Source organism: Talpa occidentalis, unplaced genomic scaffold (assembly GCF_014898055.3).
Source record: "Talpa occidentalis isolate TD23 unplaced genomic scaffold, MPIMG_talOcc4v2.1 talOcc4.4, whole genome shotgun sequence".
Lineage (NCBI taxonomy): Eukaryota > Metazoa > Chordata > Mammalia > Eulipotyphla > Talpidae > Talpa > Talpa occidentalis.
Genome location: NW_023604295.1, coordinates 21749802 through 21769466, shown reverse-complemented (window position 1 = coordinate 21769466; position 19665 = coordinate 21749802). Strand labels below are relative to the sequence as shown.

General features: G+C 34.8%; 1 pseudogene; it reads left to right on the top strand.

Annotated features, from left to right (window-relative positions):
- Positions 1–9473: 9473 nt before the first annotated feature.
- On the top strand, positions 9474–18967 carry LOC119257133 (40S ribosomal protein S24-like; annotated as a pseudogene).
- The last annotated feature ends 698 nt before the right edge of the window (positions 18968–19665 follow it).

Here is a 19665-nt window from a genome sequence, read left to right as displayed (position 1 = left end):
ATTATGTGGTATGCTTTGATGTTACACCTGCTACAATTAAAATAGCATATAATAAGCACTAAGACAATAAAGATTTGCTGCATGCTGGACATGACAGTCCCCCATGTCTGATTTCCTTCACCGTCGCGGGTCAGGACTCACTAGAAGTCCACAAGAGTATGTCTTTCCATTATTTGTGCCTTCTTTTATTTATTTTTTTTTAAATATTTATTTATTTATTTATACAAGCACTGGGTATAGTCAGAAGCACAGGAGGGTGACAGAATTCACCAGAGCCAGAGCGGGGAACAGAACAGGCAGACTGACGAAACACACTGCTGACGGGGGCAGCAGGCCCGGCAGGAGAGGTCGGTCATGCCACGTGGGACCCTCACCGGTGGCCAGGGATTGAACCAGCGCTACAGAGGCTGCAGGCAGCTTCGCAGCCCAGCGCTCAACCACTGCGCCACCAGGGGAGGCCCCCTTCTTTTATTTCTTTTAAGAATGTCTTATAGTTTTCTTTATGTATGTCCTTCACATCCTCTGTTTGTTTTACTCCTAGATATTTTGATAGGGTTTGTATTCAATTTGTATAGTACTTTGAGTAAGATGGCTATTTAAGAAACGTTGATTCTTCCAATGTATGTGCATGGGATATATCCATTTCTCTGTTCTTTTCCTATTTCTTTTATTTTATCTTAATTTTTAGGCCTTTAACTTCTTTTGTTAGGTTTATTTCTAATTTTTTAAGAATTGTAATTGGGATTGTTTTGTAAATGGGATTGTTTTCTTTCTTTTCTTGTTTGTTATTTACATATAGAAACACAACGGATTTATACATTGCATTTTGTAATCTACCAAAAAAAATGAGAATCCCCAATTAAAATGGAGACAAAACATAGTGAATAAACACCTTACATGCTTATAACTGTTCTAACAAATATAAGGTGATATTGCACTGTGGTTTTGATATACATTTCCCTGATTATTGGTCAAGTTGTTCATCTTTTCATGTGGTATTGGTCAGGTCATATTGATATCTTTGAAAAATATATTTTTAGGTTATCTGCCTGTCATCAAAAAGACAAGAGATAGGTTTTTGCAAGGCTACAGAAAAAAGGGAATCCTTGTACACTTTTGGTGGGAATGTAAATTTGTTCAAGCACTATGCAAACAATTTGGAGGTTCTTCAAAAAATTAAAAAGCAAACTGTTAATATGATCAAGAAATTCCACTTTTGGATTCATCCAAAGGAAAGGGAAACAGGATAGCAAAGACATACATGCATGTTTTTTATGGCATTTCACATAAGTCAAGGTAAAAACAACCTAAGTTTCTTTCTGCCAACAGACAAATGGATAAAGATGATGTGCATTACCACATTTGCTTTATGGACATATGTATACACATACATATATATCACACTTTCTTTATCCATTTATCTAGTATCTATCTATCTATCTGTCTAACAGCTATACAATGGAATATTATCATCAATGAGAAAGAAGGAAATCCTATTAGTTATAGCAAATGGATGTAACTTGAGGATACTATATAAATGATTTATGAGACAAGTCATACAGAAAGACCAATATGGTATGATCTTTATATGTGGAACGCAAAAGAGTAAACTTACACTCTCATGTTTATTGCAGCACTATTTACAATAGCCTGTGGAACAACCTAAGTGCCCTAAATCAGATGAGTGGATCAGATAAGTGGTATATATGCACAGTGAAATATTATTCCATGATCAAAAAAAATATATATATATATATACTCAGGACTTTTGCAACAACATGAATATAGCAACATCAATATAGCAAGTCAAATTAGTCAGAAGGAGAAATACATAACCAGATGGTGTTACTTTTACATGGAACAGGGAAACCAAAGGAAAGGCCAGATAAAGCCAAACTCTAAAGCTAACCCTTGAAACTGACTACAGAGGCATCCAGAGGGTCAGAGGGATAAACAGAATGAAAACACAGTGGGAGGGAGCGCAATGGTTTATAGTGGTGATTGACTATGGATGCTTTGTGGTCACATGCTCTGGTAACAACACCTTAAAGGAGCGATTCTATATTTCCAGAATATAAACAATGAGGTAAACCAATGTTACCCAATTAAAAAATTTTAAAGCAATATAAAAAATGAAAAATTAGTAAAAAGAGAAAGTGAAATGGTGGGGAGAGGGAATGGAATAGAATTAATTTAAGGGTACAAAGCTGTGACTAGTAAACAAATAAGTCCTGGAGACCTAATGCAAGTATATTTAACATAGACAACAACCTTGTAGTATAATCATCAAACTCTCTAAGAGACTATATTTTGATTATTTCCACTACAAAAAAATTAGATAATTATGTGATGTAATTGAGGTGTTAACTAACAGCACTTTGAAAATCATGTTACAGTACATGAATGTAAGAAATACATACCTTAAATTTATACAATATTAAATTTATACAATATTATACATTTATAATAAATTTACACCTTAAATTTATACAACATTATAAACCAAATCTATTTCAGTAAAAATTTTACAAAATAAGGCAAATAGACAAAAATATAAACTACATGAACTTCAAAAACAGTAACAAGTGCAAATTACATAAAAATATTTGAATTTCAAAAAACAGTAAAAAGTGTAAAACAAAAAATACAATTTTATGCCACTAAACTTGGGAAAATTTTAAAAATAATTACAACTGCTATGCATGCTAAGTTAGATATTAGCACATATTATTGCTAAGAGTTTAAATTGCAAAAAGATATTGGAAGAAAATCCATTACTAAGTATCAAAAATTTAAAAATAGTCTGTATTTAACCTAGTGGCTTTTAATTTAACTTTAATCCAATAATTCCACATTTAAGATTTTACTCTAAAAATATAATCATATTTTTATGTGCAAAGATGTTAATGTAGAGTTATTATAAGTAATGTTAATTTAAAACAACCTTTCTAATAATAAACATTAAAATGATAAAATACTGCATGCAAATTCATCAGTTCAAATACATGGTAACCACAAATTATAGATGTTTAACTATTTAATATAATATTGAATGAAAAACAGTAAAATATTATGTTTATATTTATATTGCATATATAGAGTCTGAGCAAAAATTTTCTAACATATTAAGTTCTCTCAATATTACATGTTATATACATTAATATGTATATTAAGTATATTATAGATTATGTATATTATAAACACACCCATCACATAATTATATTACATATATGCATATATTATACATTAATTAATTGAAGAGAATTAATTTTATATTGGTATGTTTTTATATAGTACAGATAATAAATTCTATATACATTCAATTTATGCGTGTGGGTGAGTGCGTGTATGTGTGTATGTGTGTATGTTCAAAGACTTTTGATCAAATTTAGTCAGGAGAACTGGTAGTTAATCCAGTAATAAAAAGAAGCTAACTCAAATGCCAATTCAAAGAAATGTCATAAGATTCTGCTTCTTGCTAAGAATACAAATTAGAACAGGATGCTGACTCCCTCCCTCTCTCCAAATCACCTCTGGAAAGCTTATAAAAATGAGAGGGAAAAGCACATTTCATAAATTATTAAAAATATGAGTTAACTCTGAGGAAATGAAAGTTATCATGAATTGTATATTTGAGAGACGATGTAGGCCTGTACAGGCAGCCAGAGTTGGCTTTCTGATTTGTATTGTGACCAATAATATGCAGAGAGAAAAATGTATAAAACCAATAGCTTAAGTTATTATCAGGGAAACATCAGATGAACACACTCAGGTCAAGAAATGGAACTTTTCCATTATATGCCAAAAGTCTAAGTAGGACTCTTTCCAGTCAAGGCTTCCTATCTGCCCAGCTCATCCCAAACAAACTAACCACCATTCTGACTTCCACAGTCATCAATCTTTACTCTTCTGTATAGCTTTATATCTACGAAAAACATCTCAATTTTTATTTAATTTTCATGTGTTATCAAATAATTTTGTTCTATTTCATTATTATCTTTGGGAATTGTTTCAAACATCTATTTTCAGGAATTATAGTTGCACATTCATTATTTACTTCTATATTCATTCATTCATTCATTTTTAATAAATTTATGGAGATATGGTTCTCAGCAATAAAATGAACTTATTTTAAGTATCCATAGGGGAAACTAAAAAGATAAAACTAAAAACAGAATATTTCTATCAAGTTGAAAAATCTCCCTGTCCCTTTCCCAATCAATTCCCTCCCCACCTTCATTTCTGGATCCATAAAACCACTAAATTTCTTTTTTCTAAATATTTATTTCTAAACTTTTAAATAAATGATATCATAGGGTATGGAATTTTTTCTTTCCAACTTCTTTATCAATATAACATGTCTGAGAAGTAGGCTTGTAGTTGTGTATGTCAGTGGTTTGTTAGTTTGTATTGTATTGATACAATGGTTGAGAATACTACTTTTTATTCTTTCCCCTATCAATGGTCATTTATATTATCTCCAGGTTTTTGCTACCATAAATAATTATGTCTGCTTTGTGATGTTAATATAAGCATTCTATCTTTTATATGCTTAATATTTTCATCTATAAATTGAATTTCTCATAGACTATAGGTATTTGGATTTATGTTTTAACCAGTCTATTAGTCTTTTAATTGTGTTAAAACCACTTATATTTAATGTTATCATTAATATGTTTGATTTCAAATTTACCATCTTGCTGTTTCTTTCCTATGATTCACATGTTTTTTGTCCCTCTGCCTTTCTGTCCTGCCTACTTTTGTTTTTATTTTTAATATATAATGTTTTATTAATTAAATGGCTGACAATCTTTTACAACGCTTTTCTCCATATGTTTAACTGTATAATTTTTGAGTGTTTCTTCAGGGATCCTTTATTTTGTCATTTTATTTTCTTTAAAGACAATGCAGTCTTTCTCCTTATATGACTTATCAAACAGTACTTTTTTTTTTTCCTTTTCACCTACTGATAGTTTGTAAAAGTTTCTCTCAGCATCACAGCTTGTTATTAATAATGCCATTTATATAGTTAAGATTGTTGAAAATCTCATCAAATGTCTTTCAGAAATGAACTGAGAGGTTTAGAAGATTTTTCCACAGTCCAGAAACTGGCTACACACAATTCTTTTTCCTTTTATTTTGAAGTAACATTGTATTGTAGCATATAAATTGATGGTATGATTCATTGAGAATCAACATATATAAATACAATGTTATTCTGCTTTTCTCAATTTACTGATCAGTTTTCCCCTTTTTTTCTTTGGATTGGGTATTTCTCAACATCCCATCTTATCTGTATTACTGTATATTTAGCTAAGACTTCTTTTATTATTTTCTTATAATTTTACTGAGGGTTTATAAACTTAACACTATCTTCTGACAAATAATATATTTCACATGTAAGTATCTTACCATAATTTATTACCATTTCCTTTATTTTGCCCTTTATTCTTTTATTGTTATAGGTTTAGTTTCCATATATATTAAGAAAAATAATAAATGTTTTGGAGTTTTGCTTTAAGTACTCAATTATCTTTTTTACAAATTTTAAAGTGAGAAAAGAATTTTTTCACTTCTTTCTGTATATCCATGTTTCCTTCTTCTATTACAGATAAATAACTTTGATATTTCTTGTAATGTGGTATGTTAGTCATAAATAATCTGATATTGTGTTTTCCTGAAAGATTTTAGTTTTCTTTTGTTTTTGAAATGTATTTCTCTGGATATAAAAGTCTAGATTCTTCAGCTTTTGGGCATTTTAAAATAATGTTCCTTTGTTTTTTAGTTTGCACTGATTCCAAAGTGAAATCTGTAGTCATTCTTAATTTTGTTCCCAGAAATTTAATATACCTTTTTTACCTGGTTGTTGTAAACTAATTGACTTATTGCTAGTACTTTCCAATTTGATTATCATCTTTTCTGGCATAAGAATTTGTGTTTGTGGATTCACAGTTCTTATCTTTTTCTCAGACCTTCCTTATTTCTTCTCATGTTTTTTCCTTCCCCATACCTTTCTTTCTTCTGGGATTCTAATTAAAATATGTCATATCATATGATGTATCCTTCACAGATTACTGAGTTTCTGATCACATATTTTGCAGTCCTTTTTATCTCCTTTCTAGTTCATTTTCAATTAAATCTCATATTATGCCATCAGTGACATCTTTTACAGCATTTTATCTGTTCTCAATTAATTTGAATAAAGATTTATCTATATTGAATATTCTAATTTATGAATACATATATCCATTTGACTTTGTTTTAATCAAAATTTTGTAATTTTTAGCATACAGTTCACTTACAAATATTTTGTTACATATATTTCTAAGTATAGCTTTTTTGGGATCTACTGAAAATATACTACAATTTGTTTCCTTTAGTTCATTGCTGGTAAACAGCATTATAATTAACCTTGTTTCTTCTGACATTATAAACTTACTAATACTGTTAGGGGGGAAAAGGATGTCCCAAAGCTAATTCCATACAGGCTTTGTGGACTCCACCCCCACCCTAGGTCAAAGTCAAAGACACTGGGAACTCCAAATCCCATCACCACCAAAGGGAAGGTGGCTGGGACCTGAGAGTGGGGTTAAGCAGCCAGGTGGATATAAAAGGCAGACATGTGGGCTTTGGAGGATCCCCCATTTTTGGCTCTCCACCAGCTCGCAGCGTCTGGCCAGCTCTGAGAGTGACTTTGGGTTTCCAGGTCGTGGGATCGGGTAGGATGCATTAAAGACTTTATTTCCCTATTTTCTCCCTGAGTTGTACATTTTCCTTATTCTTTTTCTCTTGTAAATAAACCTTTTATTAACCCTTTTGTGTGTGTCTGTAGTAGAGTATTCATAAGTCCCTTTAAAGCGCGCGGGTGAGGACCCACAGCCAGGAACCCTTTTAATATCGGGGTTGCTCTATAACAATACTAGGAGTTGTGTTTTGTTTTATCTTTCAGGATACTTGAGATTAGATTGATGAATAATTATGTTATTCGTATATAGGGAGACTTTTAATTGCACTTTTATTTTTCTATATGTCACATGTTTATCTTTGTTATTGCTCTGGGTGGGACTTCTTGCATAATATTGAAAAGTAGTGGTAATATTGGATACTCCTGTCTTGTTCCTTAAGAGAAAAAAACATCATAAAGGAATTTTATAAAAGTGTTCAATATTTCACCATTAAGTATTTTCTTAGCTTTGGTTAATTTGCACAGGCCTTTTATGAGATTTTTAATGTATCTTTCCATTCCAAGTTTCCCAATAGGTCTATCAAGAAAATATTGGATTTTGTCTGATTGATATGATCATATAGTTTCCTCAATTATCTTGATTGATATCCTAACATCCTTACATTTATCAGATGAAACCCAATGGGTCTGATATGATTCTTCCAGAAAGAATTTGTGTTGTATTTTTCCCAATGACCAAGAACACCACAGAGCAACATGTCTTCACGTTAATTTCTTAGCATGAACTTTTCTGTGCTAAAATATTCATATATTATGTAAATAATATAATGTTGATACTCAAAACTTTTTGAGATGTGACCTTTAATTACAATTTCTCAAGATAAACCTTTGTTTGTTTTTAGACCCCTAACCAAGACAAAGAAGTTTCTCTGTTCTTTATTGGTGAGTTAGATTTTGCTAGTCTATTCTTTCACTAAGGATGAATGAAAATCTTTAAAAATTTCACTTTCAATACAGGTCAGCTCTAATTCTCATTTTGCATTGAAACAAGGACTTTCTCCCATTTCAATATAATCAATAAAATGCAAATCTCTTATTTTAGAGGTTTCAAAATTCCCCCAGGTGTTTTACAGCTACAGAATCAATTTATTTCTGTGGATTTTAGCCCTTTTTTGTTTTTAAATTTCTTGAGTTGTTAGATTTGTGATAGTCTTATTTCTCTATTTAAGAGAAAAATTGGGGACTATTTATTATAACTGAAAATGGGAGGGTATATCACATTTACAATTATAAAACAATAAAATTATTTATTATCCATGTTCTGGGTTTCACACTATGTTGTCTACTGTTTTTTGTTTTTTTTTTCAAGCACCATGGAAACTTGTTGATATGTTTGGCAAAAGCAAATTCTTGCAGCAGTACCAGGATAGAATAATAATTTGAGATTGTGATTAACACAGAAGTAATACAAGGTCACAGTGAATGCAGTGGCTCTTGTCTTAAAAAGTCAGTTATTAATAACAACAAATAAAACAAAAAAGAAAAAGAAAAACAGTCTTATCATAACACTATAGTGAAGAGTATAGGGGAAACCACTGGAGGTTCCTGAAACATCCTGATTCTTCCTTTTGGTCTACAAGTTCCACTGGGACTCAGCAACTCACATGCATCTGACCTTTCTGTACCTCTTCATCTCTCTGAAACATACACTTGTTTTCTATTTCATGTCATTTCCTCAGGGTTCTGTTGTGTGTTAATGAGTTTTAATAAGATGGAAAAAAATGTATGCTATTGTGTTTGGGTAGCAAATGATTTACCCAGGAAATGCAATGCCTTAACCTAATTAAAATGCTTGTCTCCACAGTGCCCTGAAGGGGCAATGTTAATGGTGAGATTTTCAGACATTGTGTCAGCCTCATGGGGATCCATTTTTCATTGTGAGGGAACTTGGCATCCTTCAGGTTTTACTACCACTGAATGGAAGATCAAGTTATGCTTCCACCTTGGAGTCTAAGAACTCAGTTGAGTTATAAGATAAAATTCTTGCAAAAGTGAGGAAAATTTATCACACACAATGGAACTTAAAAATTTTTCATTTGAAAATATACTGATGACATTGTGGACTTTAGGAGAGTGGGAACACAGTAGTAAAAAATAAAAACTTTGAGTGGTGAGGCTTTTAATAAAACTTCATTTAAATATTTATATAGTTTTTTATAACCGTCTTATACCATAAGACAAAGTTCTTAATTTAGGAAATATCGATTTATTTTTGTGGTTTTAAACTATTGATTAATTTGTTTGAATGGGTCACATGTTTGCCTGATTCAGAAGGAAAACTGAAAATTACCATTGTCTGTAATCAAGTATTCTAGAAGAAAAAAACATATTTTACCCATTACTTCAGAGGCCACAGAAAGGAAAGTAGAATGTTTTATAATACAGAAATATCAAGGTGAAGGGAGGATAGGGGTGGGAACAGAGTAGGGAAGAGTCCTAACTGTTGTCATTTTTTGGAGTCTGGGTTTGGAGTGCTGGGTCCTTGGGTTCACTCTGGGAAAGGTTTCACCAGAGCTCCCGTTTCAGTGACAAGCGTCGAGTTTCCCAGACGAGTTTCTCCATGAGACAGAGAATGTTAGTTATATTTAAAGAACAAGTTTATCAGGGAAAGGGACAGAAGAATAAAGGACACTTGCACAGACATAAGCAGGCAGGAAGAGCTGCCCTGAAAGAGACAGGTTTGCTAAAAGAGGCCTGCATAGTTGCAGGCGGGCAGCCTTGACAGGTCATGGGCAGGAAGGAAGTTGCTGCCCTGCAGAGGGAGAGTGCTGGTGAAAGGAGGCACCCGCATAGTCACAGGTGGGCAGTGGGATTTCTGCCCGAGCCTGTGTAGAAACTGCGCTGATATAGTCTTCTGTTGGGAGGTGTCACTCCTTGTGAGCCTTCAGGTTAGTTGTTGATTTTGGATAACTATGTAGAATCTGAAAGGGACCAGAGATTCCACAATGAGCTCAATCTCTATATCTTTACTTTTGGAGTCTGATGGGCTCAATCTCCATACCTTTACCCTTGGGCCTGTGCCTTAGACACTCCCTACAGCAGTCTGATACCTGCTTGGATCTTTTTTTTATTTTTTAAAGATTTTATTTATTTATTTATACAAGCACTAGGTACAGTCAGAAGTGCGGGAGGGTGAGAGAATTCACCAGCAAATTCAGAACAGGCAGACAGACAAAGTACGCTCCTGAGGGGAGCAGCAGGCGGCAGGAGAGGTCTGCGCTCCATGTGGGACTCTTGCTGGGCAGCTGGGGATCGAACCGGCGCTGCAGAGGCTGCGGGCAGCTTCACAGCCCAGCTCTCAAATGATGCGCCACCGGGGAGGCCCACCTGCTTGGATCTTAAGCTTTGTAATCTGGGCATTGGCACCTAAGAATCTTGGTTTCCATTGATGTGTCAGTGGCTATGCTTATCTCTTCTACCCCCACCTCCTTGTGTGAGCCAGGTTTCTGGTCTTGTGGTACCTCCTTTTTCAGTTTTTTTCTATTCCTGTCCTCCATCACTAATGTTCTAGGGTAATGGACTGTGGGTGCTGCAGTGGTGGGTGTGGTGTGGTGACATACCTCTGAAAAGAGTGAACTTATCCCCTTAAATCATACACAAAGTTGTAAACCAATAATACCTCAGTGAAAAAGAAACCACATTTGAACCCCAAAATAGTTTAAGACAAAGATTTGAAGATGTTGACCTCTGCAACAATGAAATGATAGCCAATGTCCTTTCAAAAAAATAAATGGGGACCTCCCTGATGGCACAAGTAGTTAAGTCTCAGCACTATGAAGTTATTGGCAGCCACTGCAGTATTTGATCTCCAGCCAGGGAGCTGGCCCACATGGCACTGCAGACCTCTCCTGTCTTGCCCGCTGCTCCCCTCAGCAGTGAATTTCAGTCATTCTGCCTGTTCTGCTCCCCACTCTGTCCTGGTGAATCCTCTCACCACCCCTCTGCAACTCTGGCCCACACCAGCTTTTGTATGCATAAATAAATAAATAAATCTTTTAAAAAATAAGCAAATAAAGTGAAGTCCAAAATAAAAGGTAGAAATATAGAGTATAAAACTGGCAATTTTCTATCTATACATCCTTGAGCAGCATATATGTGTACATATGCTGTGTATATGGTAATACACTATATATGTGTATACTTATACTATATATAGTTAAATATATGTTATATATTTATATATAGTTATAAATATAGTTAAATATAAATAAATATAGTTAAAGATAACCATAAATATAAATGTGCATATATATATATAAATAAATATAATGGCAAACAAAAAAAAACCACACACTTATTGAATAACAGAAGAGAACTGTGGGTCCTGACTATTGCAAGCCCTCAATATACTTTCCAGTTAAGCAGCACCCTTTCTAGAAAGTGCTCTAATATGATAAATTTCTTACTGTTTATATATTACAAATCACAAACTGTTACATTATTTACAGCATGATGTCAATGCCTGTAAATTGTATGAAAATACAAAGAAAGTGCCTATCAATAACTTACATTCCATATAAAGAATGTTTTAGAGATGATCATAGACTCATAAAACATCAGAGCTGGAAGGAACCTAATAACAGTTAAATTCCAATAACACTAATCTTGACAGACACTGTACTATATACATATTATTTCATACTGACAACAACATAGTAAATTAGCTACTATTATTATTTTCATCATATAACAATGGGAATCAAGGGCCAGGAAGTTTCTGTGAATTACCCAGGGTAATGTAACTTCACATTTTTTTTTAAAATAAATTTTATTTTTATATTCCCCATATAATTGCAACCCCCTTATTTTGACCCCAATCCCTCCCCTCCCCCCCCCCCCCCATAGAGTGTCTCTGGTTCATAGTTTTTTGTTGATTTTCATTTTCACTTTCTTATAGTTGTTCATTTTCCTGGTCCCTTATTTAAGTTTTCTAGATTCCTGCTATGAGTGAGACCATCCGGTATTTTTCTTTTTCTTTCTGGCTTATTTTGCTGAGCACGATCCCTTCCAGTGCCATCCATGTTGCTGCAAATGGCATGTGTTTATCTTTTTTGAATGCTGAGTAATATTCCATGGTATATATGTACCACATCTTCTTGATCCAGTCATCTATTTTTGGGCATTTGGGTTGTTTCCAAAGCTTAACAGTGCTGCTATAAACATAGGGGTGCAGGTGCTCTTTGGAATTGATGTTTCTGTGTCCTTTGGATAAATACCTAGGAGTGGAATTGCTGGATCATATGGAAGTTCTATGTTTAGTAGGTCCAGAAATCTCCACACAGCAATCCGTAGTGGTTGGACCAGTTTGCACTCCCACCAACAGTGCAGGAGAGTTCCTTTTTCTCCACATCCTCGCCAACATTTGTTGTTGCTTTTTTAATATATGCCATTCTCACTGGTGTAAGATGGTATCTCATGGTAGTTTTGATTTGCATTTCCCTGATTACAAGTGATGTTGAACATTTTTTCATATGCCTGTTGGCCATTTGCATTTCCTCTTCAGAGAAGTTTCTTTTTAGCTCTTCTGCCCATTTTTGACAGGATTATTTTCTTTGTTGTGTAACTTCATACTTTTTAGATGATATTAGAAACTACCTTCAGAATCTGTGCTCTTAACCATAAGACTAAACATTATTCCTAATGAGTTAAGACAGACAATATTTCAAAAAGTGTAAAAATACTGGGTTGGAATCGCATGCAAAGTTTATGACCATTGAAATTAATTTGTCAACCATATTTTTAGTTTTTGATTATTGCAATGTGACTGCACTTAAGAAAAATGGATCTGGCCATCCCTCTTGATTAGTCTAAGCAATTATATACTTTCCTTTATCTCAAAAAAAAAAAAGAGAACTTATGAAAGTCTATTAACCCAATATAGAACAATAGGGCTCTTTTTTATGGAAAGATAAAGCCTTGAGCCTGCCATTCTTAATCCTCAATGAATGTTTAAAACTTAAGAACTATTTTCACTTAATACAAAATGATTTTATTAGAAATAATTGAAGTAATTACTCCCTAATTGATCTATGCTTCCCACTGCTTCAGATTTCTTTTTTTCTTTTTGAGCTTTCAATGTTGTAAAGTGCTTTGAGACTTTCGTAAAAAGATGTTTTTAAAAATACACACTGTCAAAGTGTTACCAGTTTCAGTAAAACTCAGTTAATATCAAGCAGTGTACATATAAAATCGTTGAAGTGACTCATCTTACACTCTCTATGTTGCTTATATGACCGGCATCACAAACATAAAATGGTTTTAAACTAGAGAACAAGATTGTCACTCTTTTAGCAAGATGACCTTGGATGAATAAGTGAATTGAATACTCTCAGTTCTTTTTTAATCCTAACTTGAAGGAAATTTCTCTCTCTCCCCCTCCCTCTCTCTTTCTGTCTCTCTCTCTCAAATACATGCTGTGCTGAGGGACTCAGTGATGGTAAAGTTTTGAAGGCTTTGCTTAACCACTCCTAGAGATATTACCTAGAATTCTTGAAACACAAAACAGAATTGGAAATCAGTTTCTGAAATTAAACAATGGGAGGGTTTGTTTCTAAATATGATTACCATGTCTTCAAATTTGCTCTAAAATGCTTAGTAAATTTTAACCAGCCTCTTTTTTTGTTTTTGCAAATGAAAAGCTTTGCAATGTTAGAGGATAAAAATTATAGTCTTACCCTTTCCCCCCAAAATATATTTTATACCTTTTTCTATATTAATAGAATTTTTAGGTGGACATGTAGTCACTCTGAATAGAGTACACTAACCAGTCTCCTTTGCAATTAGCTGTGGCACTGTGACTATGTTTGCTTAACATGGTGACAAGAAATGCACTGAGATGAATATGTAAAGAGTAGTTTGTAGAGTTTTTGGGAATACTCCTTAAGAGCTAATGCTATTTCACCATTTTTCCCTTTACTACTTTTCTATTCACTATAAGTAGCAGATGCTGACATGCTAAACAATGAAGCCCAGGTCTCAGAGGGTAGAGTCACTCAAACTAATTCTGAGTCCTTAATGCTATAGAGGACTACACTAGTTACTATGGGCAGTACCACCTGGTTTGGAAATAAAATAGTTTTTCAATTCCCAAGGCAAGTGTAGATCTCAAATGTGAACTAACAGGAAGTAGCCTATAGAGTCACCTTGCACCTGGAAGTCATGTTGCCTGCTCTCCAGTGTCCCACCTGAGTCAGACTGCTACAGGGCAGGGAGAAGGACACCCCAAAGCCCCAAATTTGCCTGTTCTTTTTTTTTAAAAAAAAAGATTTATGCATGCATGCAAGAACCAGAGTACAGGCCAGATGTGCGTGAGGGTGAGAGGATTCACCAGAGACAGAGCTGGGAACAGAACAGGCAGACTGACTGAAATACACTGCTGAGGCCAGCAGTGGGCGAGACAGGAGAGGTCTGCCATGCCATGTGGGTAGTTCCCCGGCTAGCTGGGATCCAACCCATGCTGCAGAGGCTTTGGAACGCTTCACAGAGCTGCGCTCAACCACCTGCGCCACCAGGAAAGCCCATCCTGTTCTAAGTAGGTTCTGCCATCCACCGCATCAACACAAAACATATAAGACTTTAATGGAAAGGAACTTTAATACAATTAGTAAACAATACAGAAAAGACGAAGAGTATAGTTTCTAAATCAAGCACCCAAAGTTACCCATCCCCTTGTGGGTAAAAGTCCACCCAAACAGGATTGGCCCAGAGTAAGGCCCAAAAGCCTGCCACAAAGTCTAAAGCCACTTCCAGTGGGGACCCATAGAAAAGGGTCAGAAACAGCCTCTTTTGGGAGGAAAAGAGCAAAATCAAAACCAAGATAAAAGCTGCCATTGTCTCCTCCCCACAGCTCTCTCACCCACATCTGTTTCAGCCAGTCCAGGACCAAAAGCAAGTGCAGCTTCTTCACATGTCTCTCTGCTCCAGGTGCCTCCTCCAGGTCTCCTTCTGGCTCTCCACCCTGTTTCCTTCTCTCCCCAGTCTCCTCTCCAGCTTCTCCTCCTCCCTGCTCAGTTCCACCTCATTTGGGTGGGGCAGGGAACCTGGAATTCCCCCTTTTCCTAGGGACCACCCTGTTCCAAGACTAAGATGGACAGTAAATGTATGTGACCATGTGACTGTGTGTGTGTGTGTGTGTGTGCGTGTGCATGGAGAGACAGAGACAGAGAGAGGTTGAGAGAAAGAGGGAAAAAAATAAGTTGTCAATATAGGAGGTATGAATTATCTTTTATAAGTAAAAAGCATTTTTTCAAATGTCTTTTGCCAGTAAGCCATTTTTCTAACAAAGGATAATGGAATATAACATTTGTTCATATAGTAAATTACTGAATTAATAACTGTTGGGTGCAAAGGAAATCATCTGCACTCCCCTGGTTTCTTCTAGACCGGCAAATAATCAAACAAGCATCAGTTGAACAATGCAGTTCTCACAGAAAACTAAAAGTCAAGGCCTACCTGAAAATTTCAGAGGAACCTGAAAAAAACTTGGTCAAGGAGAGATTCTTTGTCAGTTACAAAGTTTTAGAAAATGAAACAAGAAAAAATAATTTATAACAGCATATAAATACTTATGAAGTATTTATAAAGTATAAAAATACTTATAAAGTATAAAAATACTTATAAAGCAGAAATCATGTAGGTAATATATACTGAAAAGTACAAAACATTGCTAAGGGAAATTTAAAAAGATCTAAATAAATGGAGAGGTGCCATGTTTGTGCATTTGAAGACTCAGCATCATTATGTAAATTTTCTCCAACTTGTTAAATAAATTCAATAAAATTAAAAAGAAAAAGATGGGCAGTAGATACAGAGGACCAGAAACCTCTACCAGGAAACATGAATGCCAGTGAAAAGGACAGTTCCACTGAGACAGCAACACCTGCTAGTTATTCTAACCAAAGGCATCCTTTATTGACAGAGAAGATAGTCTTTGCTCTTCCTGTCTGGTGTAACTTAATAAATCCTCTGTGCTAATAACTGAGATTGGCTCCTTTCTCAGTGTGGGAAATTTTATTATGATTATCTTCTCCATGGTCCACTGTCAATCTAGATCCAATCAAGAAAAAACAGCTACATAGTTCTTTGAATAGGGGAAGCTTAATATGAAGAACTATCAACTATAACAAAGAATTGAAATAATGGAGAATGGCTAGTAAGAAGGAAAGAAAATTCCAAAGAATATAAGAATAAAAGATAAAGAGCTACTGGTTTGTCTGGAACTGAGACAGAGTATCTCAGGAAGGGACTCCATGACTGACAGGACTGATTTTGAGCTTGTTGGAGGAGATATGGCTATGGCCCATCAATGGTGAACCAGTTTCTGTGGTGCCCTGCCAGTGTAGCTTTCTATAAAACTTTTATGTAGAAATTGCCAGAAATCCATTCTCTAGGATGTTGGAGAAAGTAGTTCACGGGGACAGGACTCATAGAGGCACTCCACTACAAATATGAACTTGAGGTGTGTCTGATCAGGGTAGTTGTTGGTCACAGGGCACTGCTAACTGCTGTGCAGTACAAGAACCTGACTCTGGAAAATCCGACAGTGCTACAGAAATTGGAAGCAATCTACCATCAGGTATACAAAGGCTCCTGGGGGTAGGGGTGGTGGCAGGGGGCAGGGGTGTGGCTAGACATTACAGGACACAGCTGGCAGCTGGTGCTGCTGGCCACTGTGTATTGCAGAAGCAAGACCCTACAGGAGTCATGAATGTTGTGGAGCTTGATTCTGGAGAAGACACATATGTTTTGGGAACCAACTGAGTAAGTCAGCAGCAGAGCCAGGCAGGGGAGCTCCTACATCCACCATCATATATAGAATATATGGTGGCAAATATTTTAATTTTATTTCACTGGACTATGATAAATTACAGCCACAGAGAGAAGACAATCCATCATCAAGAAATAAGGACTTTGAACTGGATGTCATTCCTTGATGAACTTTGGGGTCATTTGTCTTATAGAGGGATGGCTGTTCTGTGTAGAAAGAACAATATACAAAGACATTGGAGTGCAAAAAAGACTGAATAGCTGCTGATTGCCAGTTTCCCTCCCTCCATGTCTGTCCTCTCTTCCAGAATACAATAATTCTTAGCCGGGCCCATGGCTGCCTTGAAATGAGACTATTTTTCCAGCTTTATAGCAACCATGCCTTGTTGCTGAAAACAGCTCATTTGTCAGAGCCAGTTCTGACTACTGAGCAGAAAGGAGAGATATGTAGCTGCTTTCAAGGTCCTTCTTTAAGGAACACTGCACATGATTCCTTTACTATCTTCTTCTTGGTTCTGCCCGTCATCATTCCTAGATGGTAGGTCTCTTCATCTTACACTGGAGAGCAAGGTTACAAAAAATGGAGTAAAAGATAAGACCTGAGTCTCTGGTACCTGTAACATGTATGTTAGCCCTCGCACACTTATTTGATCTTTATTCACATGAAAGAAAAGTACAAGTCTCTATCACTAAAGCCACTGTTACGTTGGAGATTTTGTTACCACAACTGAATTTAAACATAATGTATTCTGTCTTTATTTAGAATAAACTACTTAGCTCTAACTCTGATTTCTTTATTTTTTGCATAATGTCCTTTTAATAATAAGTTCATAAATAATTTTATGATAGAAAATAGTTAACAAATTTAAAATTAAATTGGAACATATTATCTATCTAGAACATATTGCTAACCTAAATAAATTTGGATTTTTTTGGGCTATTGTGGATCATCTTGGCTAGACATATGTGGTAGCATGGATGATAGAAAATTGGTTACAAAGTGTGTTTCTCATGTGAAGATCCAAATATTCCACAGATGAAAAGACCTCTGGAGAATCCAAACCTGCCAATACTTTAATAATGGGCTTCTCGCTTCCTAAATCAAAACAAAATGAATTTCTGTTGCTTAAATCACTTAGTCTAAGGTATTATGTTATGACTGTACTAGCAGGGAGAAAGTCACTGTCTATAAGCCAGGAAGAAGGCCCCCACCAAGAACCAAACATGTTGGTCTTGATCTTGATTCCCAGCCTCCAGAATTGTGAAAAAATAAATTTATGCCTTTTAAGACATCCAGTCTGTGGTATTTTATTATGAAAACCTGAGCTAAGAAAACCACAGACTTCCTCTAAAATATATAAATTTCAGAAAGTCAAACACATGATGTTTGTGAAATAACTTGTATAATGAACCTGAAAGTGAAATATGTGTGGACTGTGTGAGTATAGCAGTTAACGGGAGGAATTATGAAGGCAGGCTGTTTTCTGACCAAGTTTCTCCTGAACACTATGACCTTGAGCAAGACACTTAGTCTTTCAATACTTCTGATTTTTCATCTTGACAATGGGATGATGGAGATAGCATTTAATTCAAGATATTTTTGAGAAATCATTTTGTTATTTATAGAGATTGATAGGTGGATATAGATCAACAATACAAAGTATTTAGCACATAGAGATATCAGGTATTATAGGGAAAGTATCAGAAGTGCTTTATTTTTTCTAATGGCAAAAACCATATATGCACTAACAGGATTTGCAAGTTGTGTGTGTGTGTGTGTGTATGTATGTGTATATATATATATATATATATATAGTATTTCCTCAACACTTGCACTTATTGAATAAAAAGTCAGATCCTCACACTATTTAATCTCTCTCCTGAGTCAATATAGTTGATTTCCTCTAAATTTAATACATTATTGATATAATATTTATATATGCATTGTAAAAACAAGCAATATTGTGTTTAGTCAAATGATGAATACTGTCATTAATCACTATTAACTGATTAGATAGTATACATTAAGGTTAAAAAAAACTGATGTTGCTTTTCCTCCCTGACTGCCCGAAGATTCATCACCATCCTCAATGACACATTGACTCTCTGGACCAGGAAGTTCATGACCAACTAACTGCTTCAGCAGAGACAAATGGTCATTGACAATGTCCTTCACCCTGCAAAGGCATCAGTACCTAAGACAGAACTTCAGGAAAAACTAGACAAAATGTACAAGACCACCCATGATGTCATTCTTATATTTGGATTCAGAACCCATTTTGGAGGTGGCAAGACACCTGACTTTGGCATGATTTACAATTCCTTGGATTATGCAAAGAAAAATGAACCCAAACATAGACTTGCAAGACATAGCCTGTATGAAAAAAAACCAAAAAGACCTCCAGGAAACAGCAAAATGAGCACAAGAACAGAATGGAAAAAGTCAGGGGCACTTAAAGGCGGCCAAAAAAGAAATAAAGATTCTGTAATTACTTTATCTGTACCTGTGGTGCAGATTTTTCATGAGAGGATTAATAAAACCTTTTTTATGTGTCTGGTAAAAAAACAAACAAACAAAAAAACAAAAAAAACTAATATTATGATTGTATTTACTCTTTGTTTCCCAAATTATTTTTAATGTCTTTTGAATTGCCAATAGCACTTATTTCAGACTAGAACAATCCTTATTGGTTAAACGGGTAAATCAAAAGTTTGAACAAATAGGTCAGTGTGGCATATAATTGGGCATTTCAATAACGTCTTCTAGATAGTCTATACGTAGGGATATAGATATGGACTTCTGTATTGTTAAAGGTATTCCTTGTTATTTATATGTTAATTAAGGAAGGATATTTATATATGTTAGAATACTCCTTTTGCATTTAGCTATTATTTTTAATCTCATCTCCATAATTTACCCAGTCTTTTCTCAGACCTGGTCTTCACACTAGTGACTGTTATGTTTTATATTTTTGCCAGCTGCTATTGTTTCTAGTAGGTCAGAGTGAGAACATGATTTGAATTTTACTTTATGTTTAATGGTTCTTGAATCTCTGAGCTAACACAGGCAATGTTATAGATAAATTTCAGAAGCTAAAAGATAGTGACAAATCTGAGAAGGATGACAGCCATCAGAAATGATACCTTTCACTTGA